General features: G+C 42.5%; 1 protein-coding gene across 1 annotated transcript in view; it reads right to left on the bottom strand.

Moving 5' to 3' along the window:
- PLEKHA5 (pleckstrin homology domain containing A5) overlaps nt 1-12,342 on the bottom strand; it is a 164,749-nt gene extending 152,407 nt beyond the window's left edge. Inside the window, exons 1-2 of the mRNA XM_041398703.1 lie at nt 12,273-12,342; nt 9,259-9,316 (exon numbers count right to left, since the gene is read on the bottom strand). The gene's annotated coding sequence lies outside the window, so the exon portion shown is untranslated. The remainder of the gene's footprint in view (nt 1-9,258; nt 9,317-12,272) is intronic.
- Nucleotides 12,343-12,411: the final 69 nt, after the last annotated feature.

Below are 12,411 nucleotides of genomic sequence, written 5' to 3'. Positions count from 1 at the left end.
GGAAATAAAACACCTTTGGCAGCAGTGTTGGCACAATTCACACCCTGCTTCCTTCCAGCCTCATCCCCGCAGCACTCCAAGGCAAGGCTGCTGAATAGACCTTGCAGATTGCAGGATTTCAGCTCAGCTTTACCTGGAGCTGAGCAAAAGGAGAGGCACAGGCAGAGCCAAGGCTGCCTGGCAGGGATCAGGACATCCTGCTGCAGAGCCCAGGGATGGTGTGGAACCAGGTAAGAAACCCCAGCCCAGTGCTTTTTACAGACCACAAACTCCAAGCACATAGCCCAAGACTCCCATTGCTGAGTGTAAGTATTTAGGTTCCCAAACTGTTCCAATTCACAGAATCCACAGAATTCAGAGAGTCACAGAATGCTCAGGTTGGAAGAGACCTTCAAGATCATCGAGTCCAACCCAGCCCCAACACCTCAACTAAACCCTGGCACCCAGTGCCACATCCAGGCTTTGTTAAACACACCCAGGGATGGGGACTCCAGCACCTCCCCGGGCAGCCATTCCAGAACTTTATCACTCTTTCTGTGAAAACCTTTTTCCTGATATCCAACCTGTGTTTCCCTTGGTGCAGCTGGAGGCTGTGTGCTCTGGTTCTGTCAGTTCCTAGTGAAAGAGCCCAGCCCCAGCTGAGCACAGCACCTTTCAGGGGTTGAAAGGTATAGCTCATGTAATAATGTCACCCCCGAGTCTCCTTTTCTCCAGGTGAGCACCCCCAGCTCCCTCAGGGGTTCCTCACAGGGTTTGTGCTCCCAGCCCCTCTCCAGCCTCTCTGCCCCCTCTGGATGAACTCAAGGGTCCCAAAGTCCTTCCCAAAGTGAGGGGCCAGAGCTGGGCACAGCACTCCAGGTGTGACCCCACCAGGGACAGGTGACAGAATGAGCTCCCTGCTGGACATTCATTGCAGAATGAGCTCCCTGCTCCTGCTGGCCATTCATTGTAGGACAATGCTCATAACCACCTCCTGTCTGACCTAGGGTAGCTTTAGTGACCTACTCCTTCAAAATTCACTGTAACGGGGATATCTTTAGGTTTCAGTTAAATGAGTTCAAAATTTACTGATTCAAAAGTCAAATTATTTTAACTCTGCTGACAGAACAAAGAAGATGGATCAATCAGCAGAAGCTGAAATGTTATTAATTGGGAGAAAAAAAGAGTAACATTTGTGTGCTTTAACAACTGAAAATATTTCCATGTTTCAGACCAGGTAAGCAACTGATACCCACATCAAGCAGAGAAGATCTGAGTTTGTACCACAAGAGAGATTTCAGATCAGAACAGATGATATGAATATCTAATGAGGTTTAGCTTGCATCATTCCTCTGATTAAAATTCATCCTTAAAATGAACACTTGCTCTTACGACACTGATTGCTCAAACATGTATTCTTGTTTGCAACTTTCTTTTTCAACTTTTGCATACCTTACAAAAGACTTCAACCACAGAGTTTCATATTCATCTAGAGGATTTTCCTTTTTCATCAAAAAATACACAAGCAACCCTACAAAATGGTGTGAACAACATCTAAAATCCACAACAAAACCCTCCCCACCACAGTCTTAGCCATGAGGAAACCAAGTTCCCCTTTTAGGCATTCAAGTAAATCAGATTAAAAGGGTTTCTTCTTCACTGTAAGCATTTCAGAGCACCATGGGTTTATTCTTGTTACTCACAAAATTTTATTTCCAAGAGAGATTTCTGTCCTTTTTATAAGCCAAGTTCATTGAAAAATTTTAAAGATTATACAATCACATGTTTTTACTCATCTCAAAAACAGATTTCAAAAATGATAAATATTACGGACATTGGTCAGCAGCTGCACAATATGCAGGATTTAATAAAAAAAAGGGGAATAAAAAAAACCCAGAATGACAGAATTTTGCTAGTAGTACAGCTCAGAACAAAACCCAAAGCTGTATTTTTGCAGGATTTGTGCAATTACAGTATCCTACTTCTTCAGTGAGTAGTAAACATGATAAAAAAGCTTCCAGGAAATACTGGAATGGAAAGATGGCATTTGAAATTGGAACTTTCACCAAGCATTTTGCTTTCAAACACCTTTTCTTCCTAGGACCTCTCTTGCCTGGTCTGTAACACTTCCAGTTAATAAAGCACAAAATTTGTTTTTAAAGCACTTAGTTTCTATTAAACATGATTTCTAACAGATTCTGGAAGAAGAAAAAGCAGGGAGCCAATTGTAAAGGTTAGGCTGCTTGACAATATACCCTTCCTTACAAATAATTGTTCTTACTAAATCACAGTGGAGAAATCCATGAAGAACTAAGTTTGTGGAGCCTCCTGAATATGCAGAAGTCTTTTTAATTGTTTATATAAAGCTTCAACACAATCACAGGCCACACAGCCATTCAAAATACTGTCTTAAAAGCCTTTTTTTTCCCCCTACCCCACAGATTTCAAACAAGTATTCAATTCAAGTTTCATAGGTCTGGAGCAGAAAGATGCAACTTCACAAGCAACCATACAACCAGACCTTTCTGTCCTGGCCAGCACTGGGAAGCAGAGTTTCACTGCAGTGCCTCTGCTGCCAAGTTCCCATCCCCAAATTCCCACTTCTCATGGTGGCTCCTCATGCAACTTCTTCAACATCACTGTCATGGAACCCTTTCCCTTCAACCAAATGCAGGAGAACTGAAAGGCATGGTTATCTCACACATCCCAAAGCAAGAAGGCAAGGGAGGAGGGAGAGAGAGGAGGGGAAAGAGTCTAAATTTAGGTATTTACTTACTGAAACACAGAAAAGAACACACATCCAGGCACCACGCTGGCAGAAATCCCAGCAGTCAGAGCTGTGGAGCTTTGCTTCCAGCAAGGATTTCTCTGCCTGAAGCTCCACAGGAGCCTTCTCCCCCTCTCACAGGAGCCAGCTGAGGAGTGCTCTGCACTGCCAGCCCCAGTGTATCTCAGCTTTAATGCAAGTGTAATTCATTAGAATAAGAGCTGGGGTAACATAAACATGTGCAGGAAAAACAGGCTTGGTGCAACACCACAACAGACACCGGGTCTGATCAGCACACCAAAACTCTGTCAGACCACAGGGATAAAAACAACCAACAAAAAAAACCCCAAAGAAAAAGTGGGTGCAACTCCTTTAAAGCAAAAGCAGAACATAAAAGGCACCAGGTGGAATTTGGACCTGTGAAAGTTCTAACGAATAGAGGTGGATTGTATAGCAGTAGAGCTGAGGTGTTTCTGGAAGTGTCCCTCAGCTCCTGCTGCTGCAGGATATGGGTTCCAAGATGGGGAGAGAAGAAAAAGAACCTGCACAGCACCCAGACACAACAGGAAGATGAAATAATGGTTATATGTCCCAAAATCATTCTCAAGAAGGCACATCAACTATCTTTTTTTGCAAAGGGAGAGGGTTTGGGGGGAAAAAATGTACCACTATATTTATTAAACATTGCAGCAACCACCTACATGAAAGTTTTGATTGATGAGCAATTCCTTTGCTTTTTGCCATCCTTCACACATGGTGAATACCAAAAATGAAAGACCATGTAAGGATTCACTTCACTGTAGTAAATGTGGAACATATCCACTTTATCTGCTATTAGTACTTAATCACCAAAGAAGACCAAAGCTAGGGAAGAGATCTTTCCACTTCAAAAACAAGGTTCTAAAGCTAGAGACCAATTTACTAACTTGGTCACAAACATCAAAAAAGTCTGAGTGTCTTCAATACCCTTCTCATGGACTTCAGTATTTCATGTAACTACTCATGTATAGGTATTTTTGTGGTTTTAAATAATTATTAATTAATTCTTACAAGTGTTTAAAAACTTGGTAATGATTAAAAAAAAAATCAGTAAGCTCCCTCACGCTTTCAAGTCCTTCTCAGTGAAACTGAAGCATTTAAGGTATTACCCAATTTAGAAACACACTTCAGGAAAGAGACAGCTCAAAATATCAACCACAGACGTCACAGGCAAAAAGAGCCTTTAGAAGCACAGCAATTCCTAACGCTCACATTTGATATTCCACCTCCCAGACTAACTCTGAAACAGACTCCTAAGCCAGGGATAATGGGCCCTTCCAGACCTGCACTGCCGTCAGACAACTTGTTTGTGCAGGGTGAACTTTTGCCACCCTTCCCTCTGGGAGAAATCCCATTAAGTTTGCTCCTAGGAAATCAGCTCCCACTCCTTTTCCTGACTGCTCCTCTCTGCCTGGTTGTCCCTGCACTCCTTCTGCAACTGCTCCCACCCTTTTAGGCTTTTCCTGCAGCCCAGCACTACCTACAGCCCTGTCCTTGCACATCCAACCCATCAGAAGCTGTTTTTTGGATGCAGTCCCACCTCTCCTCTGACCCACACCCATTTCTTCCTGTGCCTAGAATCCTTCCACCTCCACACCCAGCTCCAGCTCTGCGGTATTTTTGGTTCTTGGAATATTTCAGTTGAAGAAAGAAGCAAATGTTCAAACAGACAATAAATGTGCAGGCATTCCCCCAAAAAAGTTCTCCTTATCTGAACAGCTTTGCTCACTACAAAAGGCACAGGGCAGCTTGTAGCTAAGTCCACCATTATTTCACCTACAGGTCTCACCATGTAAGAAAAAGAATTAAGTTTATTTTTCATTCAGTAAAATAAAGGTTAGAAGTAAAAAGAAAAGAACTGAATTTCTGGGAGGAATACTGCAATTCTTAGTCTTGGAGAAAAACTGTTTCATCTGTTCGTATTTTTCTCAAATTCCATTTTTTCCTTTCAAGACAGGGCTTTTCTGCAAACACCACTGGCTGTTGTTTGATTTTTCTGGAGAAAGTCTCAGCTGAATGGGAAAGATCTTTAGAATGCACATAAAAGACAAAGGTTCAAACGAAAGCTGAATTCTCAATGAGCACAGGTTTATTTTAGTAAACAATAGACACTCAGAGCTGAATGAGATCTTATCCCTTTTAATCACTTAATAAGTTTTTCTTGCCTTCCCCATTTTCAAGCAACTTGTCTACAATAAACAAACCTGCACTGACAAAAAGTCTCTATAAAAGCACACAAAACCTTTATTTGATGCAACAGTGAAATCACCTGGGCTTTGGCCAGGCTTTGCCAATGCCTTGATTCAGCCAGCAACAGGCAAAAACTGTTCTGATGAACACAGAAAAAGGTAAACTTCAAGAGAAAACCCCAAAAATTTCAACCCTCTTAATTGAGTTTTTAAGCACTTTTGCAGTCAGCTTTTGTACTGCCCAAAAAGTGTCAGTCTTACAGCAAAGTTAAGAAAAATCAAATTCTAACATCCAAACAGCTTACCTAATAGTACTTCTGTAGAAACCAACCTAGGCAGAGTGATGCAAAATTCCACAAACATCATCTTTGGATTGATTTTCAGAACAACCTTATTTGGCAAATTAGTAATTTAAATAATAAAACCCTTGTTTGAAAAGAAAAACATATTTAAAAAATGGAACGCATATTTAGAACTACTGCAATGAGGACCAAAAATACAAGAAAAGTAAGAAAATGCCTGAATTTAGAGCATTGGGTCATTTTAAAGAAAGGATAAGGGTTTCCCAAACACATGCATAAATGCACACACACATTTATGTAATTTTATGGTCCTCAAACTCAGAGCTTTGGTGCCTAAAGATTATGAGGCCATCACAAAGTCCTAAAAACATCAAGCTGGAAATTCTCAATGACCTTACCAGGTGAGGAGCCTGAGGCCCATGACCAGGTGTATTTTCTGAGAAGTATCATTATGGGATTCTCCTGTGGGGTCCTTTTCCTTGGGCACTTATAAATAACATAAATAACTTAAGCTTCCCATACAACCATCCAGTTTAGATGTGTTTTGGGGAGAAAGCCCTCAACTTTTCAGAGCTCACAAGTGCACAAGTAACCAGTCCAGTGAAGGACCCTAAGCAGGACAAAAGAAAAACACCAAGTTTGCTGCTATTTTCAGGCCTCAGGAGTTTTGCTTCATACTACAGAAAATTCAATACTTAACTGAAAGTAACAAATGTTATAATTGAATGCTATCAGTCCTACAGTCAAGGGTAGGCTTTTCTGGGTAAAAGTTTAGTTGTATAAATACCAAACCAAGCATTATTTCAGCAAAGTTTACTGCCAGAGCTCCCACCAAGTGCCAGTGAAGGGATGCCAGTACACAGGTCTGATGTGAAGTAAACAAACCCGGATTTCCTCACCCCGAAAGAGACAAAACCCCCAAACAATGTAACCACTCTCCCTACAAGGTATCCTGGCATTGCACATTTTTTAACTCCAAATACCAAACAACACCTTTTGTCATTTGGGTTTACCAGAGGTGAGTGAGGAGGATGTGGGGAAATGATTCTGTCATTAGCAAATATTCTACTGCCCAAAAAAAAAAACTCCAGAAAAAATAACATGCCAAAAAGGTCAAAGTCCTAGCTAACATCAACTTACTACGACAACCCTACACCAACAGAAAACCACAGTATGCAATGGGAACAACTCCTTATCTGTCCCTGTTTTAGTGTATCTTTCCACTTTAGAACTAGAACAAATTCAATGCCATGGGAGAGGAAAAAAATGTGTAAAATAGTCACTGTTTGGTATTTACTTATTCTGAAACTGAGTGCACACATCCCAAGAAAAATAGTGTCCTTTAAAAAGAATCACATTTCAGTGCATCTGTATACTGAGTCATTTGTTTGAAATGTCAGTGCAAGGAATGTTAAGATTTAGCTGACGATTATCTCCTCGACATTATCCCAATTTGATTATACAGTGTTTACTACATCAAAGCCAAAAAAAAGCACAGTAATAGATTCAGCAACACACCCACTTGGAACACTGAAGACCTATTATTAAAGAACCAGAAGAATAATTTTCAAAAGGTTTTTATTTTCAAACACAGTCTAGCATAAGATCTTACCATAAAGGAAGGTTGTTAAACATTTCTATTCAACCCACATATTTGAAGCTGTGCCTCAGAAGTTAGGTCAAATTATTTATGTGATCAGGAAACTTGACTGCCCTTCTTGTCTAACTCTGACTGGACACAGGAATGCAACAGACAGGTTTCAGTGGCTGAAGCACCAAAAGCATGACATTAACATTCATTTCCTTGTAACTCATATGGAACATAAAACAATATGTTTCTTTCAGACCTAACCACAAACAAGCTTTCAATATTTACAGTTTTGACATGGTTTTATTAGGCTGCAATTGACATAACAAACGCTAATATTCAGCAAATCAGTACACACAAATGAGCAGGTTATGGTTCAAAATCCACACGTGGGGGTGTTTGCATGGCAGAAGGTCACAACAGCCTGTGCTGTTTGCCTCTCATGCAGAAGCCCCACAGTAGTTAAAATTCAGACAACCAGAATTATTGTAATCAACACATCACCCCGAGTTCCACTGCCTAGGATCAGCAGACAGTGATTATAACGTTGTCACCCTGTCGATGTTAGCTCTCACATCCTCTCGAGCACCAGCAGGGCTGAATGTGAGACAGCTTCAAAAGGAGAAGCTATCACCGGGCAGGAATTCAAATTCAGCCTGAGACTCTACACAACAAACCAGTATTTAACTGAGGATGCCAAACTGGTCAGACCACGTGAACCTTTCAGCATCCCTGCCATCCTCCTACATCTGTCAAATCCCAGAGAAGTGTTTGTGCAACGTGTTTTCAAAGACAGCACAACTTTTTTAAACACAAACTGAGTTATTTGGTGCTGGCTATCAGCAAAACAATCAGCTCCATGGGCATCCTCACAGTTATGGTAACACCTTGAACACAAGATCTTGGAAGGACAAGGGTACACAAACAACCTGGCACTCAGTAAGTCTGTCCTGAAGAGATCTACAACAGCTGTTCACACAACTTGTTTATTCCAGGAAAACTCAAGTTGCTATTTTCCAGTTACTGCAGCTGGCCAACACACTGTTCATAAGCTTATTCTACAAGAAAAGGTTCCATCTCAAACTCCAGAAGAATTTTTTTTCACATTGTATACACACACAAACACAGCTTTCTTTAATTCTCACTTGTCTTCATTTAACAATCTGCACGGAACTCCAGAGGTAAATTTCTCAATGGATCCCTGTCCTCAGTCTGGTGTATTTCTGGTCAACTGCTACTCAGCACTCCTGCAATGTCAATTGCAAGAAGGCAGAAAAGAACAGAAAAACAAACATGTTGTTTATCAACAATCAATCTGCCCTCCTAGACAGCACAGCGCCTATTCTGGTCAGATTTTGGGGAGCATTATGCTTCAATGTATATTTTTAAAATTTCTTCAGGACCAAACCAAACAGGCTCATATAAAATAAACCATGAAGCACACACGTAGCATCCACCTTACACTGTCTACAATGCATCTTACACAGAGCAGCAGCCTTGTGCTCAACACTCAGAAAAAACCTACCTGCAGTCTATAAACTCTGTCTGTAACCTTCACTCATAAAACTTACCACACTAATGACATTTTTAATTTAAAGACAGCAAACCAAACACTCAGTGCAGTGAGCAAAAACTTCTGAATGAATTGAGAAAAGCCCATGAGTTGTTAAACAGAAAATACAGATGCATGTTAACCAAATATACATAGGTGCCACTTAAAATTTTTCCAGATAAGGATGGTCTAGCTATCTGGAGAGCAAAAGCTTGTAAGAAGTTTGTACAAATCCAACCAATACACCCTCTGGACTTCTATACAAGAGCTTGATTTTCATGTCTCTCATCCAAAAAGACAATACAGACAGCAAGGCTACCACAGTGAACGTGCTCCTCAAAACATACTAAAACCAGAACAAAAAAAAAAAAAAAAATGGAAATCAATGCTAGAAGCAGGAGGTCTGCAAAGAAAAATGGCCAAATTAAACCTTCAGTGTGGCTTTAAACCATGTAATTAGAGAACAGGGCTGAAATCAAGACTCTTCTCCCAGTGATGAAGTAAGATCTTGCCTTTGTGAAAGCATTTGTGGCACAAGAGGGTACACACACAAATGTCAAGCAAACAGACAAATTCAAGGTTTTCTTGGCTTGCAAGGACATTTGTTGCTAGATGGTTACATTCACAGCAGAAACTGCACTTGAATCTGCATCCTCACACAGCTTTAATTAACACAAACAGTCAAGAGATTGTTTTAGCTCTGCAGAATTCAGTAAACAAAGGACTAGATACCCTGTGACAAATTTAAATGCTCCTTTTGGATTTATAGCACAACACTGGAGTTCAGTATGGAAAGCATTCAGAATTGCAGCTTATAGTATTGTGACAAACATTCAACTTACTTTACATAATATCTTGCACCTTCAAAAGTATAGGCTTCCTCCCAACCTGTGGGTAAGTCTGGAAAACAAGCAGCAAAACATTCCAATTACCTTTTGAAATGAGAAATGATGCTAGCCATCCTGGTCTACTCCCTAACACTAAGGTAGGTAAAACACTGTGTCTGATCCCTCACGTTGACACCTTCAGCCCCAGAAACAAGGATTTCAGAATTGACTCACCAGACTGCCTAAGTGTGAATTCTGTAAGCCAAGAGAAGCTACACACCTGAAAACCTGATTGGGGTTTCTGGTTCTCAAATAGTAACAAGGATGGTTTAAGTGTGCCCTCGTTTAAGATTCCTTCCTCTGCCCAGCAACTCGGGGTCATCACCAGATCTCCCTGCCTTGAAATTCAGCAGCATCAGCTCACCTGGCAGGCAGAGATCTGAACAAAAATCCATCTAACTGAGCTACATGCAAGTCACAAGCTCCTTAAGAGGCACCATATCAACTGCACCACAGAGCATTAGCATTGTATTAGCATAATTCCACCACTGTTGTGACTAACAAGTGCTCCTGCAGTGTTTACAACTCTGTTGCATTTTACATGAAAATCATTTTCCATGTAAATCTAGTAGAGGAATGTGGGTGCATCTCTTCCTTTCTATTACCACTCTTAAGAGTCAAGAGTCCAGATATTAAAAAACCTCATACCACTAATGGTCAAAATTTCAGTTTTGGGGTGTGATGGAAGCTCTGGAGATGTAGGGCACCTCCACCCTTAAAAGTTTGCCCCCATCAATAAAAATAATGATTGATAGATAGCACTCTCTCATTGAATTATAAAAGTATAAAAGCAAGAATGCATTTCCTAAAGGGGAAAAAAAAATCAGGCTGGGTTATGTGGTGTTTTTTATCCTCCTCATTACTTATTTGCTCTGGCTGCTTTTTTTTGTTCACTCCCATCTTCTGCAGAACAAAAATCAAGGTGTCTTTCGATAACGGCGCGGGGCAAAGTACAGCAAACAGGAAGTCTCTCCAGCAGAAGTATTTATGGCTGCTGTAAGAACTTTGCAAAAAATACCCTTCCAGTGCTGAATAGCTCAAAGAATAAAAAGCACTTCAATCCATAATGGAGGACAAAGCTTTCCTCACTGTCTAGGACATGCCTCACAGAATTATTTAACAGAGAGCTTTACAATAATATACATCTGCAAAAGAAGTACCATTCACTCAAAAATTGTTTCTTAAGAGAAGATGTATTCTGAACATATTTTGACTAGGTTCCAGAACAATGGTCAGAGCAAAGGGAGAGATAAACCCCAGAATAATTCTGTTTGATTATATCTATGTATGGAGAGATTCATTAACATACACATGAATGAGGAGAACTGCAGGAACAGATTTGGTTTTTAGACACTGTGGTATCTGATTGATGAATTATGGTCAGTGTATCAAAGGTCATGCCTCAGCCTTGCGTTCAGAAACAAGTTTCATTTACCTGATGATAACTCTGCTCTGTTACACACAATACTCCAGACACTCAAAAGCAAACTGCATTTCCTTTAGAAGGCACTTAACAGCAGAAACAAATGAGACACTTGGAAAATTACTGGGAAATCATCATCAGTCAACAAGGACAGTGGGAATAGCTTAAAAAAAAGAATTAATACTCAGCTAATGCCGGTGTTGAAGAAGAAAAACACTTCACACACAGCTGCCCCCATGCATACTGCTGTAGATGGAGGCCACTTTCTCAATCCGAGCACTGAGAGCAGGAGCAAGAGGAGCCTGATAGCAATCAGTAGTTCCATTTCCCAGCATTAAATGACTTCTTACAAACAACAGAACCTTCGCTGCAAATCAAACTGCAGGGTTCTAACAGCCAGAAACCTGTGGTTTTTAAACTATTCCTAACTGAAAAACAAAAAGAAAAAAAAAAAAAAGAAAAAAAGAAAGGCTGCCCACAGTTTTCTAAAAGGCTGCTTCTGATTCCTTAATGCATAAGTATTAACCAAACATAAAAAGCAAATAATCTGATACAGACCAATTCACTTGCAGATTATTTCCCCGTGATTATCCAAGTGCTTATATACATAAAAACAACTGCACGTATTACTACACTCCACCACCTCCCAGCGGCATGAGCAGCCTGTGTGCAGCTCCAGCAGCCAAGAGTTTGGCTCCGGCTCTCCGGAGTGTCTGCTGTAAATCCTCCTCCTCCAGCACCTCCTGCTGATACTTCTCCGGAGTGGAACAAACAGCAGAAGCAAAGACTTCATTCCACCCTCCTCCCTCCAAGTTATTTCTAATGTTTCAAGCCCCTTTTCCTCCCACCTATTCCACCTCTCCCAGTCACTTGGAAACCACACAGACTCTCAGCCTAGATGGAAGCGCAGGGAGAAAAAGGGTTTCTAGGTGACTGGCGAAATCAGCCCCTACATTTCTAGTACACCTATCGTGGTTAAATCTAGGCGCTGCTGGAAATAGAAATACGCTGAGTGGTTTCGTGCTAAACTGGGGAAGGATGCTATGCAGGTGGATAACCGGGGTAGCCAGCGAGGAGCACGAGAGGAACGAGGCGGTCTCTAATGGTAACTACACAGCCTCGCAGGGGTGACACGAGGCAACGGAGGGAGAGCAGAGACAGATACATTACACAGGCACAACTCGGGGGCAGCGGGAGAAGAAAACTGCCCAGCAGGCTGGCCATGCAGGGCTGCACGGCGGCCGCGGCGCTGCTCAGCCCGCGGGGAACAACTGCGCCAGTGAGGGGAAAGCGCCACCGGGACCTGCCCGGGGGGCTGTGGGGAACCCGGGCTGAGCCCGCCCGGGGCGGGGGCGGCCGAGCCGGGGGATCGGGACAGGGCTCGGGGCTGGGCTCAGGCTGGGCTCGGGGCAGGGCTCCGGCAGGGCTCAGGCTGGGCTCGGGCAGGGCTCGGGACAGGGCTCAGGCAGGGCTCGGGCTGGGCTCAGGCTGGGCTCGGGGCTGGGCTCCGGCAGGGCTCCGGGCAGGGCTCGGGGCAGGGTCCTACCTGCGCTGCGGCGGTGCCCGGTGATCACGGCCTCGCCGGTGAGCGGGTGCAGCCAGGTCGTGCTCTTCGCCTCTTCGCTGCGGGGACGGACACACGGACCGAGTCAGGCAGGCGCAGCCCCGCCGCCCCCTGCTTCCCC

The sequence above is a fragment of the Onychostruthus taczanowskii genome, unplaced genomic scaffold, assembly GCF_017590055.1.
Source record: "Onychostruthus taczanowskii isolate IOZ18803 unplaced genomic scaffold, ASM1759005v1 scaffold15, whole genome shotgun sequence".
Classification (NCBI taxonomy): domain Eukaryota; kingdom Metazoa; phylum Chordata; class Aves; order Passeriformes; family Passeridae; genus Onychostruthus; species Onychostruthus taczanowskii.
Note: the sequence above shows the minus strand (reverse complement) of the source record. Positions and strands in the feature narration are given on the sequence as shown.